This window comes from Pristiophorus japonicus, chromosome 3, assembly GCF_044704955.1.
Source record: "Pristiophorus japonicus isolate sPriJap1 chromosome 3, sPriJap1.hap1, whole genome shotgun sequence".
In the NCBI taxonomy this organism is placed as follows: domain Eukaryota; kingdom Metazoa; phylum Chordata; class Chondrichthyes; family Pristiophoridae; genus Pristiophorus; species Pristiophorus japonicus.
Genome location: NC_091979.1, coordinates 328,340,680 through 328,355,982, shown reverse-complemented (window position 1 = coordinate 328,355,982; position 15,303 = coordinate 328,340,680). Strand labels below are relative to the sequence as shown.

The 15,303-nt window shown below is 43.7% G+C and overlaps 4 non-coding genes across 4 annotated transcripts; all 4 read right to left on the bottom strand.

Annotated features, from left to right (window-relative positions):
• Positions 1–1,488: 1,488 nt before the first annotated feature.
• On the bottom strand, positions 1,489–1,561 carry trnav-cac (transfer RNA valine (anticodon CAC)). The gene has a single exon. It is a non-coding gene; the product is annotated as a tRNA-Val (tRNA).
• A 2,674-nt stretch (positions 1,562–4,235) lies between these two features.
• On the bottom strand, positions 4,236–4,308 carry trnav-cac (transfer RNA valine (anticodon CAC)). The gene has a single exon. It is a non-coding gene; the product is annotated as a tRNA-Val (tRNA).
• Positions 4,309–6,981: 2,673 nt separating this feature from the next.
• On the bottom strand, positions 6,982–7,054 carry trnav-cac (transfer RNA valine (anticodon CAC)). The gene has a single exon. It is a non-coding gene; the product is annotated as a tRNA-Val (tRNA).
• Positions 7,055–9,730: 2,676 nt separating this feature from the next.
• Positions 9,731–9,803, bottom strand: trnav-cac (transfer RNA valine (anticodon CAC)). The gene has a single exon. It is a non-coding gene; the product is annotated as a tRNA-Val (tRNA).
• Positions 9,804–15,303: the final 5,500 nt, after the last annotated feature.

Here is a 15,303-nt window from a genome sequence, read left to right as displayed (position 1 = left end):
ATAATGAAGAAGAAAGCTGGAGACTCCAGGAAGATATCAATCAACTGATAAGGGGGTAGAGCAGTGGCAAATTGAATTTAAACCAGAGATGTGAGAGATCGCGCATTTGTGGAGGGCTAACAAGGAAAGGGAATACACATCAACTGGTATGACATTGAGAAGTGTAGAGGAACAAAGGTAACTGGGATTGCTTGTCCACAGATCCCTGAAGGTAGCTGGCCAGTTGGAAAAGTTGGTTAAGAAGTCATATGGAATGGTTGCATTTATTGGCAGAAGCAAGGAACAGAACAGCAAGTGGGTTATGCTAGAACTGTATAAAATTCTGGTTAGGCCACAGCTGGAGTACTGCGTGCAGTTCTGTTCACCGCATTGATGGAAGAACGTGAATACGCTGGAGAGGGTATAGAGGAGATTTACGTAGATGTTGCCGGGAGTGGAGCAACATTGCTATGAGGACAGATTGAATAGGATGGGTTTGTTTTCCTTGGAACAGAGGAGGCTGATGAGCGACAGCATTGAGGTGTATAAAAATAGGAGGGGCCTAGATATTGTTGATTAAAAGGGTCTATTTCACATAGTGGAGTGGTCAACAACCAGGCTGTATAATTTAAAAGTAATTAGTGTAATGGTTAAAGGGGATTTGAAGTGAACATTCTGCATGCAGATGTTTGTGGGGGTCTCAAACTCACTGCCTGAAAGTGTGGTGCAGGCAGAAACCCTCACCACATTTAACCAGTTCTTAGATGTGCACATGAAATGCAATAAGGTGCAGGGGTACACACCTAAAACTGGGCATTTGTTGGCCGGTGCAGATACGATGGGCTTAAATGACTCCTTCCATGCTGTAAACCTCTATGATTATATAATTATCGGTTAGGATTACTTTCATGATGCAAAACGTGGCAATCAGATAATTAATGGTGTTTCCAGTGAAGAAGTGTTCGTGCAAGCTGGGGCTCGAACTCAGGAAGCTGAGATGAAGCATCTTATGAGGCTGCTGTTTGGTGTACGGAGAGCGTTGTCTCGAACGGTGGCATTTTGCAACCCAGTGAAGGGCGGTAAACCGCTGTTTGATGCTGCATTCTCCGCTTTCCGCCGGCAGCCGCTGATTGGAGAGTGTGGGAGCGGAAGTTAGGGCTTGTCCCACCCTCACTCACTCTGGAGCTGCGGAAGAGCGATAAGTCGATGGGTTTGTTTGTGGCTTTAATTTTCTGTTGTGAAGCGTGGTGGCGTGGCAGGATCCTTAAATAATCTCTCACAGCTGAGCTGAATGCACAGAATGTGCAGCTTTGAGATATGGTTTCTCCAGCGTCAGGGCTGGAAACGGGAGGGAGTGAGAGACACTGTGTAGAATGTGAGTGTGAACAGAGCTGCAGAGAGAAATCAGCAAATGGACCAGCATCGTGAGACACTGCACTCTGTTAATATTGAACCACTAATATGAATGATTTAATTTTATCTAATCATTAATTGAACACGTTTGCATAATATTTCCGCCCGGTTTCGAACCGGGGACCTTTCGCGTGTGAGGCGAACGTGATAACCACTACACTACGGAAACGCTGTGGCAGTAACATTGTTGGGAACATAACCAGAGCTTTAACCTCAACAGCTGGACTACACTTTTGGAGCTTGTGTCACGAGAATAGAATGACGGTGCTATATTTCGCAAGGTTGTGAGTGAGGCAGGAATTGATCCCGTGCTTCTCTGCCTTTATACATAGGAGCAGGAGTGGCCATTCCTCAGCAAGTAGTTAGAATCTGGAATACATTGCTCTAAAGGGCGGTGGAGTCAGACTCAATCTTATCTTTCAAAACGAAGCTGGATAAGTATCCGAATGAAAAAAATTGCACAGCTGTGGGTAAGTGACAGGGGAGTGAGACTTGTTGAGAGTTGGCATGGGCTCGACGGGCTGCAACCATTCCCTTATTCTTTGATTCTATAAGTTAGTGGCACATTTAATAGTGTGCATGTCAGCAGAATATTGAAAGGGACATGGATTCAGTCGGCACAACGAGAGGCATCTGATTCAGAAGATTCGGGTGCACGAAAATTCGGGTTTAATGACTTTAAAAGCATCATTTTTGTTTTGTGAATATTCGGTCAGAGAAATGTTTGGGAAAATAATTTTTTGCTGAAAAGGGCTCAGCACTTCATCTTCTTTTTGGCTGTTAGGGTCACACTTCTTTTCGATGGTATTCTTCCAGAATGTATATTTTCTTTGCTGTTTCACAATAACCAGTCCCTTGCACTACAGTCTATCTCACTGTTTCCAACGTCTCATGTACATGTTACCAGCAATGAACATGTTGAAGCAGACTTCTAAAGCACAGTGTCCAAAATGGTTTATGGATTCAGAGGTAAAGTGCAGAGCACAGATAAGTTATTCAATCAAGGACTCTCTTTCAGTTAACATTTCTTTAGTTGTGCAAATGAAGATCATCAGTCAATTAATGATGTTTTCCCATGAAGGCAGGATAACATTTAATGATTATGCAATTTCTAAGTAAAAGCCCATGTGATTCAGGGCGAAGTGGCACATTGGATCCAAATTTGTCTCAGAGGCAGGAAGCAAAGGGGAATGTTTGATGGGTGTTTTTGTGACTGGAAGTATGTTTCCAGTGGGGTTCCGCAGTTTTCAGTGCCAGATCCATTGCTTTTTATGGTATTTATCAATGATCTAAACTTGAATATAGGTGTTATGATGACGAAGTTTTCAGGTGTTATTAAAATAGGCAGTGGGTTGATAATGAAGAAGAAAGCTCCTGACTCCAGGAAGATATCAATCAACTGATAAGGGGGTAGAGCAGTGGCAAATGGAATTTAATCCAGAGATGTGAGAGATCGCGCATTTGTGGAGGGCTAACAAGGAAAGGGAATACACATCAACTGGTATGACATTGAGAAGTGTAGAGGAACAAAGGTAACTGGGATTGCTTGTCCACAGATCCCTGAAGGTAGCTGGTCAGTTGGAAAAGTTGGTTAAGAAGTCATATGGAATGGTTGCATTTATTGGCAGAAGCAAGGAACAGAACAGCAAGTGGGTTTTGCTAGAACTGTATAAAATTCTGGTTAGGCCACAGCTGGAGTACTGCGTGCAGTTCTAGTCACCGCATTGAAGGAAGGACGTGAATACGCTGGAGAGGGTACAGAGGAGATTTACGTAGATGTTGCCGGGAGTGGAGCAACTTTGCTATGAGGACAGATTGGATAGGATGGGTTTGTTTTCCTTGGAACAGAGGAGGCTGATGGGCGACAGCATTAAGGTGTAAATAAAAAGGAGGGGCCTAGATATTGTTGATTAAAAGGGTCTATTTCACATAGTGGAGTGGTCAACAACCAGGCTGCATAATTTAAAAGTAATTAGTGTAAGGGTTAAAGGGGATTTGAAGTGAACATTCTGCATGCAGATGTTTGTGGGGGTCTCAAACTCACTGCCTGAAAGTGTGGTGCAGGCAGAAACCCTCACCACATTTAACAAGTACTGAGATGTGCACATGAAATGCAATAAGGTGCAGGGGTACACACCTAAAACTGGGCATTTGTTGGCCGGTGCAGATACGATGGGCTTAAATGACTCCTTCCATGCTGTAAACCTCTATGATTATATAATTATCGGTTAGGATTACTTTCATGATGCAAAACGTGGCAATCAGATAATTAATGGTGTTTCCAGTGAAGAAGTGTTCGTGCAAGCTGGGGCTCGAACTCAGGAAGCTGAGATGAAGCATCTTATGAGGCTGCTGTTTGGTGTACGGGGAGCGTTGTCTCGAACGGTGGCATTTTGCAGCCCAGTGAAGGGCGGTAAACCGCTGTTTGATGCTGCATTCTCCGCTTTCCGCCGGCAGCCGCTGATTGGAGAGTGTGGGAGCGGAAGTTAGGGCTTGTCCCGCCCTCACTCACTCTAGAGCTGCGGAAGAGCGAGAAGTCGATGGGTTTGTTTGTGGCTTTAATTTTCTGTTGTGAAGCGTGGTGGCGTGGCAGGATCCTTAAATAATCTCTCACAGCTGAGCTGAATGCACAGAATGTGCAGCTTTGAGATATGGTTTCTCCAGCGTCAGGGCTGGAAACGGGAGGGAGTGAGAGACACTGTGTAGAATGTGAGTGTGAACAGAGCTGCAGAGAGAAATCAGCAAATGGACCAGCATCGTGAGACACTGCACTCTGTTAATATTGAACCACTAATCTGAATGATTTAATTTTATCTAATCATTAATTGAACACGTTTGCATAATGTTTCCGCCCGGTTTCGAACCGGGGACCTTTCGCGTGTGAGGCGAACGTGATAACCACTACAGTACGGAAACGCTGTGGCAGTAACATTGTTGGGAACATAACCAGAGCTTTAACCTCAACAGCTGGACTACACTTTTGGAGCTTGTGTCACGAGAATAGAATGACGGTGCTATATTTCGCAAGGTTGTGAGTGAGGCAGGAATTGATCCCGTGTTTCTCTGCCTTTATACATAGGAACAGGAGTGGCCATTCCTCAGCCAGTGGTTAGAATCTGGAATACACTGCTCTAAAGGCAGGTGGAGTCAGACTCAATCTTATCTTTCAAAACGGAGTTGGATAAGTATCCGAATGAAAAAAATTGCACAGCTGTGGGTAAATGACAGGGGGGTGAGACTTGTTGAGAGTTTGCAAGGGCTCGACGGGCTGCAATCATTCCCTTATTCTTTGATTCTATAAGTTAGTGGCACATTTAATAGTGTGCATGTCAGCAGAATATTGAAAGGGACATGGATGCAGTCGGCACAACGAGAAGCATCTGATTCAGAAGATTCGGGTGCACGGCAATTCGGGTTTAATGACTTTAAAAGCATCATTTTTGTTTTGTGAAGATTCGGTCAGAGAAATGTTAGGGAAAATAATTTTTTGCTGAAAAGGGCTCAGCACTTCATCTTCTTTTTGGCTGCTTGGGTCACACTTCTTTTCGATGGTATTCTTCCAGAATGTATATTTTCTTTGCTGTTTCACAATAACCAGTCCCTTGCACTGCAGTCTATCTCACTGTTTCCAACGTTTCATGTACATGTTACCAGCAATGAACATTTTGAAGCAGACTTCTAAAGCACAGTGTCAAAAATGGTTTATGGATTCACAGGTAAAGTGCAGAGCACAGATAAGTTATTCAATTAAGGACTCTCCTTCAGTTAACATTTCTTTAGTTGTGCAAATGAAGATCATCAGTCAAATAATGATGTTTTCCCATGAAGGCAGGATAACATTTAATGATTATGCATTTTCTAAGTAAAAGCCCATGTGATTCAGGGCGAAGTGGCAAATTGGATCCAAATTTGGCTCAGAGGCAGGAAGGAAAGGCTATTGTTTGATGGGTGTTTTTGTGACTGGAAGGATGTTTCCAGTTGGGTTCCGCAGTTTTCAGTGCCAGATCCATTGCTTTTTATGGTATTTATCAATGATCTAAACTTGAATATAGGTGTTATGATTCCGAAATTTTCAGGTGTTATTAAAATCGGCAGTGGGTTGATAATGAAGAAGAAAGCTGGAGACTCCAGGAAGATATCAATCAACTGATAAGGGGGTAGAGCAGTGGCAAATGGAATTTAATCCAGAGATGTGAGAGATCGCGCATATGTGGAGGGTTAACAAGGAAAGGGAATACACATCAACTGGTATGACATTGAGAAGTGTAGAGGAACAAAGGTAACTGGGATTGCATGTCCACAGATCCCTGAAGGTAGCTGGCAAGTTGGAAAAGTTGGTAAAGAAGTCATATGGAATGGTTGCATTTATTGGCAGAAGCAAGGAACAGAACAGCAAGTGGCTTAAGCTAGAACTGTATAAAAGTCTGTTTGGGCCACAGCTGGAGTACTGCGTGCAGTTCTGTTCACCGCATTGATGGAAGAACGTGAATACGCTGGAGAGGGTACAGAGGAGATTTACGTAGATGTTGCCGGGAGTGGAGCAACTATGCTATGAGGACAGATTGGATAGGATGGGTTTGTTTTCCTTGGAACAGAGGAGGCTGATGGGCGACAGCATTGAGGTTTATAAAAATAGGAGGGGCCTAGATATTGTCGATTGAAAGGTTCTATTTCACAGAGTGGAGTGGTCAACAACCAGGCTGCATAATTTCAAAGAAATTAGTGTAAGGGTTAAAGGGGATTTGAAGTGAACATTCTGCATGCAGATGTGTATGTGGGTCTCAAACTCACTGCCTGAAAGTGTGGTGCAGGCAGAAACCATCACCACATTTAACAAGTTCTTAGATGTGCACATGAAATGCAATAAGGTGCAGGGGTACACGCCTCAAACTGGGCATTTGTTGGCCGGTGCAGATACGATGGGCTTATATGACTCCTTCCAAGCTGTAAACCTCTATGATTAGAAATTATCGGTTACGATTACTTTCATGATGCAAAACGTGGCAATCAGATAATTAATGGTGTTTCCAGTGCAGAAGTGTTCGTGCAAGCTGGGGCTCGAACTCAGGAAGCTGAGATGAAGCATCTTATGAGGCTGCTGTTCGGTGTACAGGGAGCGTTGTCTCGAATGGTGGCATTTTGCAGCCCAGTGAAGGGCGGTAAACCGCTGTTTGATGCTGCATTCTCCGCTTTCCGCCGGCAGCGGCTGATTGGAGAGTGTGGGAGCGGAAGTTTGGGCTTGTCCCGCCCTCACTCACTCTGGAGCTGGGGAAGAGCGATTATTCGATGGGTTTGTTTGTGGCTTTAATTTTCTGTTGTGAAGCGTGGTGGCGTGGCAGGATCCTTTAATAATCTCTCACAGCTGACCTGAATGCACGGATTGTGCAGCTTTGAGATATTGTTTCTCCAGCGTCAGGGCTGGAAACGGGAGGGAGTGAGAGACACTGTGTAGAATTTGAGTGTGAACAGAACTGCAGAGAGAAATCAGAAAATGGACCAGCATCGTGAGACACTGCACTCTGTTAATATTGAACCACTAATATGAATGATTTAATTTTATCTAATCATTAATTGAACACGTTTGCATAATGTTTCCGCCCAGTTTCGAACCGGGGATCTTTCGCGAGTGAGGCGAACGTGATAACCACTGCACTACGGAAACGCTGTGCCAGTAACATTGTTGGGAATATAACCAGAGCTTTAACCTCAACAGCTGGACTACGCTTCTGGAGCTTGTGTCACGAGAATAGAATGACGGTGTTATATTTAGCAAGGTTGTGAGTGAGGCAGGAATTGATCCTGTGTTTTTCTGCCTTTATACATAGGAACAGGAGTGGCCATTCCTCAGCAAGTGGTTAGAATCTGGAATACACTGCTCTAAAGGGCGGGAATGTCAGACTCAATCTTATCTTTCAAAACGGAGTTGGATCAGTATCCGAATGAAAAAAAGTTGCACAGCTGTGGGTAAATGACAGGGGAGTGAGACTTGTTGAGAGATGGCATGGGCTCGACGGGCTGCAACCATTCCCTTATTCTTTGATTCTATAAGTTAGTGGCACATTTAATAGTGTGCATGTCAGCAGAATATTGAAAGGGACATGGATTCAGTCGGCACAACGAGAGGCATCTGATTCAGAAGATTCGGGTGCACGAAAATTCGGGTTTAATGACTTTAAAAGCATAATTTTTGTTTTGTGAAGATTCGGTCAGAGAAATGTTTGGGAAAAGAAGTTTTTCCTGAGAAGGGCTCAGCACTTCATCTTCTTTTTGGCTGTTAGGGCCACACTTCTTTTCGATGTTATTTTTCCAGAATGCATATTTTCTTTGCTGTTTCACAATAAGCAGTCCCTTGCACTACAGTCTATCTCACTGTTTCCAACGTCTCATATACATGTTACCAGCAATGAACATTTTGAAGCAGACTTCTAAAGCACAGTGTCCAAAATGGTTTATGGATTCAGAGGTAAAGTGCAGAGAACAGCTAAGTTATTCAATTAAGGACTCTCCTTCAGTTAACATTTCTTTAGTTGTGCAAATGAAGATCATCAGTCAATAAATGATGTTTTCCCATGAAGGCAGGATAACATTTAATGATTATGCATTTTCTAAGTAAAAGCCCATGTGATTCAGGGCGAAGTGGCAAATTGGATCCAAATTTGGCTCAGAGGCAGGAAGCAAAGGGTAATGTTTGATGGGTGTTTTTGTGACTGGAAGGATGTTTCCAGTGGGGTTCCACAGTTTTCAGTGCCAGATCCATTGCTTTTTATGCTATTTATCAATGAACTAAACTTGAATATAGGTGTTATGATTACGAAGTTTTCAGGTGTTATTAAAATAGGCAGTGTGATTGATAATGAAGAAGAAAGCTGGAGACTCCAGGAAGATATCAATCAACTGATCAGGGGGTAGAGCAGTGGCAAATGGAATCTAATCCAGAGATGTGAGACATCGCGCATTTGTGGAGGGCTAACAAGGAAAGGGAATACACATCAACTGGTATGAAATTGAGAAGTGTAGAGGAACAAAGGTAACTGGGATTGCTTGTCCACAGATCCCTGAAGGTAGCTGGTCAGTTGGAAAAGTTGGTTAAGAAGTCATATGGAATGGTTGCATTTATTGGCAGAAGCAAGGAACAGAACAGCAAGTGGGTTTTGCTCGAACTGTATACAATTCTGGTTAGGCCACAGCTGGAGTACTGCGTGCAGTTCTAGTCACCGCATTGAAGGAAGGACGTGAATACGCTGGAGAGGGTACAGAGGAGATTTACGTAGATGTTGCCGGGAGTGGAGCAACTTTGCTCTGAGGACAGATTGGATAGGATGGGTTTGTTTTCCTTGGAACAGAGGAGGCTGATGGGCGACAGCATTAAGGTGTAAATAAAAAGGAGGGGCCTAGATATTGTTGATTAAAAGGGTCTATTTCACATAGTGGAGTGGTCAACAACCAGGCTGCATAATTTAAAAGAAATTAGTGTAAGGGTTAAAGGGGATTGGAAGTGAACATTCTGCATGCAGATGTTTGTGGGGGTCTCAAACTCACGGCCTGAAAGTGTGGTGCAGGCAGAAACCCTCACCACATTTAACAAGTTCTGAGATGTGCACATGAAATGCAATAAGGTGCAGGGGGACACACCTAAAATTGGACATTTGTTGGCCGGTGCAGATACGATGGACTTAAATGTCTCCTTCCATGCTGTAAACCTCTATGATTATATAATTATCGGTAAGGATTACTTTCATGATGCAAAACGTGGCAATCAGATAATTAATGGTGTTTCCAGTGAAGAAGTGTTCGTGCAAGCTGGGGCTCGAAGTCAGGAAGCTGAGATGAAGCATCTTATGAGGCTGCTGTTCGGTGTACGGTGAGCGTTGTCTCGAACGGTGGCATTTTGCAGCCCAGTGAAGGGCGGTAAACCGCTGTTTGATGCTGCATTCTCCGCTTTCCGCCGGCAGCGGCTGATTGGAGAGTGTGGGAGCGGAAGTTTGGGCTTGTCCCGCCCTCACTCACTCTGGAGCTGGGGAAGAGCGATTATTCGATGGGTTTGTTTGTGGCTTTAATTTTCTGTTGTGAAGCGTGGTGGCGTGGCAGGATCCTTTAATAATCTCTCACAGCTGACCTGAATGCACGGAATGTGCAGCTTTGAGATATTGTTTCTCCAGCGTCAGGGCTGGAAACGGGAGGGAGTGAGAGACACTGTGTAGAATTTGAGTCTGAACAGAACTGTAGAGAGAAATCAGAAAATGGACCAGCATCGTGATACACTGCACTCTGTTAATATTGAACCAATAATATGAATGATTTAATTTTATCTAATCATTAATTGAACACGTTTGCATAATGTTTCCGCCCGGTTTCGAACTGGGGATCTTTCGCGTGTGAGGCGAACGTGATAACCACTACACTACGGAAACGCTGTGCCAGTAACATTGTTGGGAACATAACCAGAGCTTTAACCTCAACAGCTGCACTACGCTTCTGGAGCTTGTGTCACGAGAACAGAATGACGGTGCTATATTTAGCAAGGTTGTGAGTGAGGCAGGAATTGATCCCGTGTTTCTCTGCCTTTATACATAGGAACAGGAGTGGCCATTCCTCAGCAAGTGGTTAGAATCTGGAATACACTGCTCTAAAGGGCGGTGGAGTCAGACTCAATCTTATCTTTCAAAACGGAGCTGGATAAGTATCCGAATGAAAAAAATTGCACAGCTGTGGGTAAATGACAGGGGAGTGAGACTTGTTGAGAGTTGGCATGGGCTCGACGGGCTGCAACCATTCCCTTATTCTTTGATTCTATAAGTTAGTGGCACATTTAATAGTGTGCATGTCAGCAGAATATTGAAAGGAACATGGATTCAGTCGGCACAACGAGAGGCATCTGATTCAGAAGATTCGGGTGCACGAAAATTCGGGTTTAATGACTTTAAAAGCATAATTTTTGTTTTGTGAAGATTCGGTCGGAGAAATGTTTGGGAAAATAATTTTTTGCTGAAAAGGGCTCAGCACTTCATCTTCTTTTTGGCTGTTCGGGCCACACTGCTTTTCGATGGTATTCTTCCAGAATGTATATTTTCTTTGCTGTTTCACAATAACCAGTCCCTTGCACTACAGTCTATCTCACTGTTTCCAACGTCTCATGTACATGGTTCCAGCAATGAACATTTTGAAGCAGACTTCTAAAGCACAGTGTCCAAAATGGTTTATGGATTCAGAGGTAAAGTGCAGAGCACAGCTAAGTTATTCAATTAAGGACTCTCCTTCAGTTAACTTTTCTTTAGTTGTGCAAATGAAGATCATCAGTCAATTAATGATGTTTTCCCATGAAGGCAGGATAACATTTAATGATTATGCATTTTCTAAGTAAAAGCCCATGTGATTGAGGGCGAAGTGGCAAATTGGATCCAAATTTGGCTCAGAGGCAGGAAGCAAAGGGTAATGTTTGATGGGTGTTTTTGTGACTGGAAGGATGTTTCCAGTGGGGTTCCACAGTTTTCAGTGCCAGATCCATTGCTTTTTATGGTATTTATCAATGAACTAAACTTGAATATAGGTGTTATGATCACGAAGTTTTCACGTGTTATTAAAATAGGCAGTGTGATTGATAATGAAGAAGAAAGCTGGAGACTCCAGGAAGAAATCAATTAACTGATAAGGAAGTAGAGCAGTGGCAAATGGAATTTAATCCAGAGATGTGAGAAATCGCGCATTTGTGGAGGGCTAACAAGGAAAGGGAATACACATCAACTGGTATGACATTGAGAAGTGTAGAGGAACAAAGGTAACTGGGATTGCTTGTCCATAGATCCCTGAAGGTAGCTGGTCAGTTGGAAAAGTTGGTTAAGAAGTCATATGGAATGGTTGCATTTATTGGCAGAAGCAAGGAACAGAACAGCAAGTGGGTTTTGCTAGAACTGTATAAAATTCTGGTTAGGCCACAGCTGGAGTACTGCGTGCAGTTCTAGTCACCGCATTGAAGGCAGGACGTGAATACGCTGGAGAGGGTACAGAGGAGATTTACGTAGATGTTGGCGGGAGTAGAGCAACTTTGCTATGAGGACAGATTGGATAGGATGGGTTTGTTTTCCTTGGAACAGAGGAGGCTGATGGGCGACAGCATTAAGGTGTATATAAAAAGGAGGGGCCTAGATATTGTTGATTAACAGGGTCTATTTCACATAGTGGAGTGGTCAACAACCAGGCTGCATAATTTAAAAGTAATTAGTGTAAGGGTTAAAGGGGATTTGAAGTGAACATTCTGCATGCAGATGTTTGTGGGGGTCTCAAACTCACTGCCTGAAAGTGTGGTGCAGGCAGAAACCCTCACCACATTTAACAAGTTCTGAGATGTGCACATGAAATGCAATAAGGTGCAGGGGGACACATCTAAAACTGGACATTTGTTGGCCGGTGCAGATACGATGGGCTTAAATGACTCCTTCCATGCTGTAAACCTCTATGATTATATAATTATCGGTAAGGATTACTTTCATGATGCAAAACGTGGCAATCAGATAATTAATGGTGTTTCCAGTGAAGAAGTGTTCGTGCAAGCTGGGGCTCGAACTCAGGAAGCTGAGATGAAGCATCTTATGAGGCTGCTGTTTGGTGTACAGGGAGCGTTGTCTCGAACGGTGGCATTTTGCAGCCCAGTGAAGTGCGGTAAACCGCTGTTTGATGCTGCATTCTCCGCTTTCCGCCGGCAGCGGCTGATTGGAGAGTGTGGGAGCGGAAGTTTGGGCTTGTCCCGCCCTCACTCACTCTGGAGCTGGGGAAGAGCGATTATTCGATGGGTTCGTTTGTGGCTTTAATTTTCTGTTGTGAAGCGTGGTGGCGTGGCAGGATCCTTTAATAATCTCTCACAGCTGACCTGAATGCACGGAATGTGCAGCTTTGAGATATTGTTTCTCCAGCGTCAGGGCTGGAAACGGGAGGGAGTGAGAGACACTGTGTAGAATTTGAGTGTGAACAGAACTGCAGAGAGAAATCAGAAAATGGACCAGCATCGTGAGACACTGCACTCTGTTAATATTGAACCACTAATATGAATGATTTAATTTTATCTAATCATTAATTGAACACGTTTGCATAATGTTTCCGCCCAGTTTCGAACCGGGGATCTTTCGCGAGTGAGGCGAACGTGATAACCAGTACACTACGGAAACGCTGTGCCAGTAACATTGTTGGGAATATAACCAGAGCTTTAACCTCAACAGCTGGACTACGCTTCTGGAGCTTGTGTCACGAGAATAGAATGACGGTGCGAAATTTAGCAAGGTTGTGAGTGAGGCAGGAATTGATCCCGTGTTTTTCTGCCTTTATACATAGGAACAGGAGTGGCCATTCCTCAGCAAGTGGTTAGAATCTGGAATACACTGCTCTAAAGGGCGGGAATGTCAGACTCAATCTTATCTTTCAAAACGGAGTTGGATCAGTATCCGAATGAAAAAAAGTTGCACAGCTGTGGGTAAATGACAGGGAAGTGAGACTTGTTGAGAGATGGCATGGGCTCGACGGGCTGCAACCATTCCCTTATTCTTTGATTCTATAAGTTAGTGGCACATTTAATAGTGTGCATGTCAGCAGAATATTGAAAGGGACATGGATTCAGTCGGCACAACGAGAGGCATCTGATTCAGAAGATTCGGGTGCACGAAAATTCGGGTTTAATGACTTTAAAAGCATAATTTTTGTTTTGTGAAGATTCGGTCAGAGAAATGTTTGGGAAAAGAAGTTTTTCCTGAGAAGGGCTCAGCACGTCATCTTCTTTTTGGCTGTTAGGGCCACACTTCTTTTCGATGTTATTTTTCCAGAATGCATATTTTCTTTGCTGTTTCACAATAAGCAGTCCCTTGCACTACAGTCTATCTCACTGTTTCCAACGTCTCATGTACATGTTACCAGCAATGAACATTTTGAAGCAGACTTCTAAAGCACAGTGTCCAAAATGGTTAATGGATTCAGAGGTAAAGTGCAGAGCACAGCTAAGTTATTCAATTAAGGACTCTCCTTCAGTTAACATTTCTTTAGTTGTGCAAATGAAGATCATCAGTCAATAAATGATGTTTTCCCATGAAGGCAGGATAACATTTAATGATTATGCATTTTCTAAGTAAAAGCCCATGTGATTCAGGGCGAAGTGGCAAATTGGATCCAAATTTGGCTCAGAGGCAGGAAGCAAAGGGTAATGTTTGATGGGTGTTTTTGTGACTGGAAGGATGTTTCCAGTGGGGTTCCACAGTTTTCAGTGCCAGATCCATTGCTTTTTATGCTATTTATCAATGAACTAAACTTGAATATAGGTGTTATGATTACGAAGTTTTCAGGTGTTATTAAAATAGGCAGTGTGATTGATAATGAAGAAGAAAGCTGGAGACTCCAGGAAGATATCAATCAACTGATCAGGGGGTAGAGCAGTGGCAAATGGAATTTAATCCAGAGATGTGAGAGATCGCGCATTTGTGGAGGGCTAACAAGGAAAGGGTTATACACATCAACTGGTATGAAATTGAGAAGTGTAGAGGAACAAAGGTAACTGGGATTGCTTGTCCACAGATCCCTGAAGGTAGCTGGTCAGTTGGAAAAGTTGGTTAAGAAGTCATATGGAATGGTTGCATTTATTGGCAGAAGCAAGGAACAGAACAGCAAGTGGGTTTTGCTAGAACTGTATACAATTCTGGTTAGGCCACAGCTGGAGTACTGCGTGCAGTTCTAGTCACCGCATTGAAGGAAGGACGTGAATACGCTGGAGAGGGTACAGAGGAGATTTACGTAGATGTTGCCGGGAGTGGAGCAACTTTGCTCTGAGGACAGATTGGATAGGATGGGTTTGTTTTCCTTGGAACAGAGGAGGCTGATGGGCGACAGCATTAAGGTGTAAATAAAAAGGAGGGGCCTAGATATTGTTGATTAAAAGGGTCTATTTCACATAGTGGAGTGGTCAACAACCAGGCTGCATAATTTAAAAGAAATTAGTGTAAGGGTTAAAGGGGATTTGAAGTGAACATTCTGCATGCAGATGTTTGTGGGGGTCTCAAACTCACGGCCTGAAAGTGTGGTGCAGGCAGAAACCCTCACCACATTTAACCAGTTCTGAGATGTGCACATGAAATGCAATAAGGTGCAGGGGGACACACCTAAAACTGGACATTTGTTGGCCGGTGCAGATACGATGGGCTTAAATGACTCCTTCCATGCTGTAAACCTCTATGATTATATAATTATCGGTAAGGATTACTTTCATGATGCAAAACGTGGCAATCAGATAATTAATGGTGTTTCCAGTGAAGAAGTGTTCGTGCAAGCTGGGGCTCGAAGTCAGGAAGCTGAGATGAAGCATCTTATGAGGCTGCTGTTCGGTGTACGGTGAGCGTTGTCTCGAACGGTGGCATTTTGCAGCCCAGTGAAGGGCGGTAAACCGCTGTTTGATGCTGCATTCTCCGCTTTCCGCCGGCAGCGGCTGATTGGAGAGTGTGGGAGCGGAAGTTTGGGCTTGTCCCGCCCTCACTCACTCTGGAGCTGGGGAAGAGCGATTATTCGATGGGTTTGTTTGTGGCTTTAATTTTCTGTTGTGAAGCGTGGTGGCGTGGCAGGATCCTTTAATAATCTCTCACAGCTGACCTGAATGCACGGAATGTGCAGCTTTGAGATATTGTTTCTCCAGCGTCAGGGCTGGAAACGGGAGGGAGTGAGATACACTGTGTAGAATTTGAGTGTGAACAGAACTGCAGAGAGAAAACAGAAAATGGACCAGCATCGTGAGACACTGCACTCTGTCAATATTGAACCAATAATATGAATGATTTAATTTTGTCTAATCATTAATTGAACACGTTTGCATAATGTTTCCGCCCAGTTTCGAATCGGGGATCTTTCGTGTGTGAGGCGAACGTGATAACCACTACACTACGGAAACGC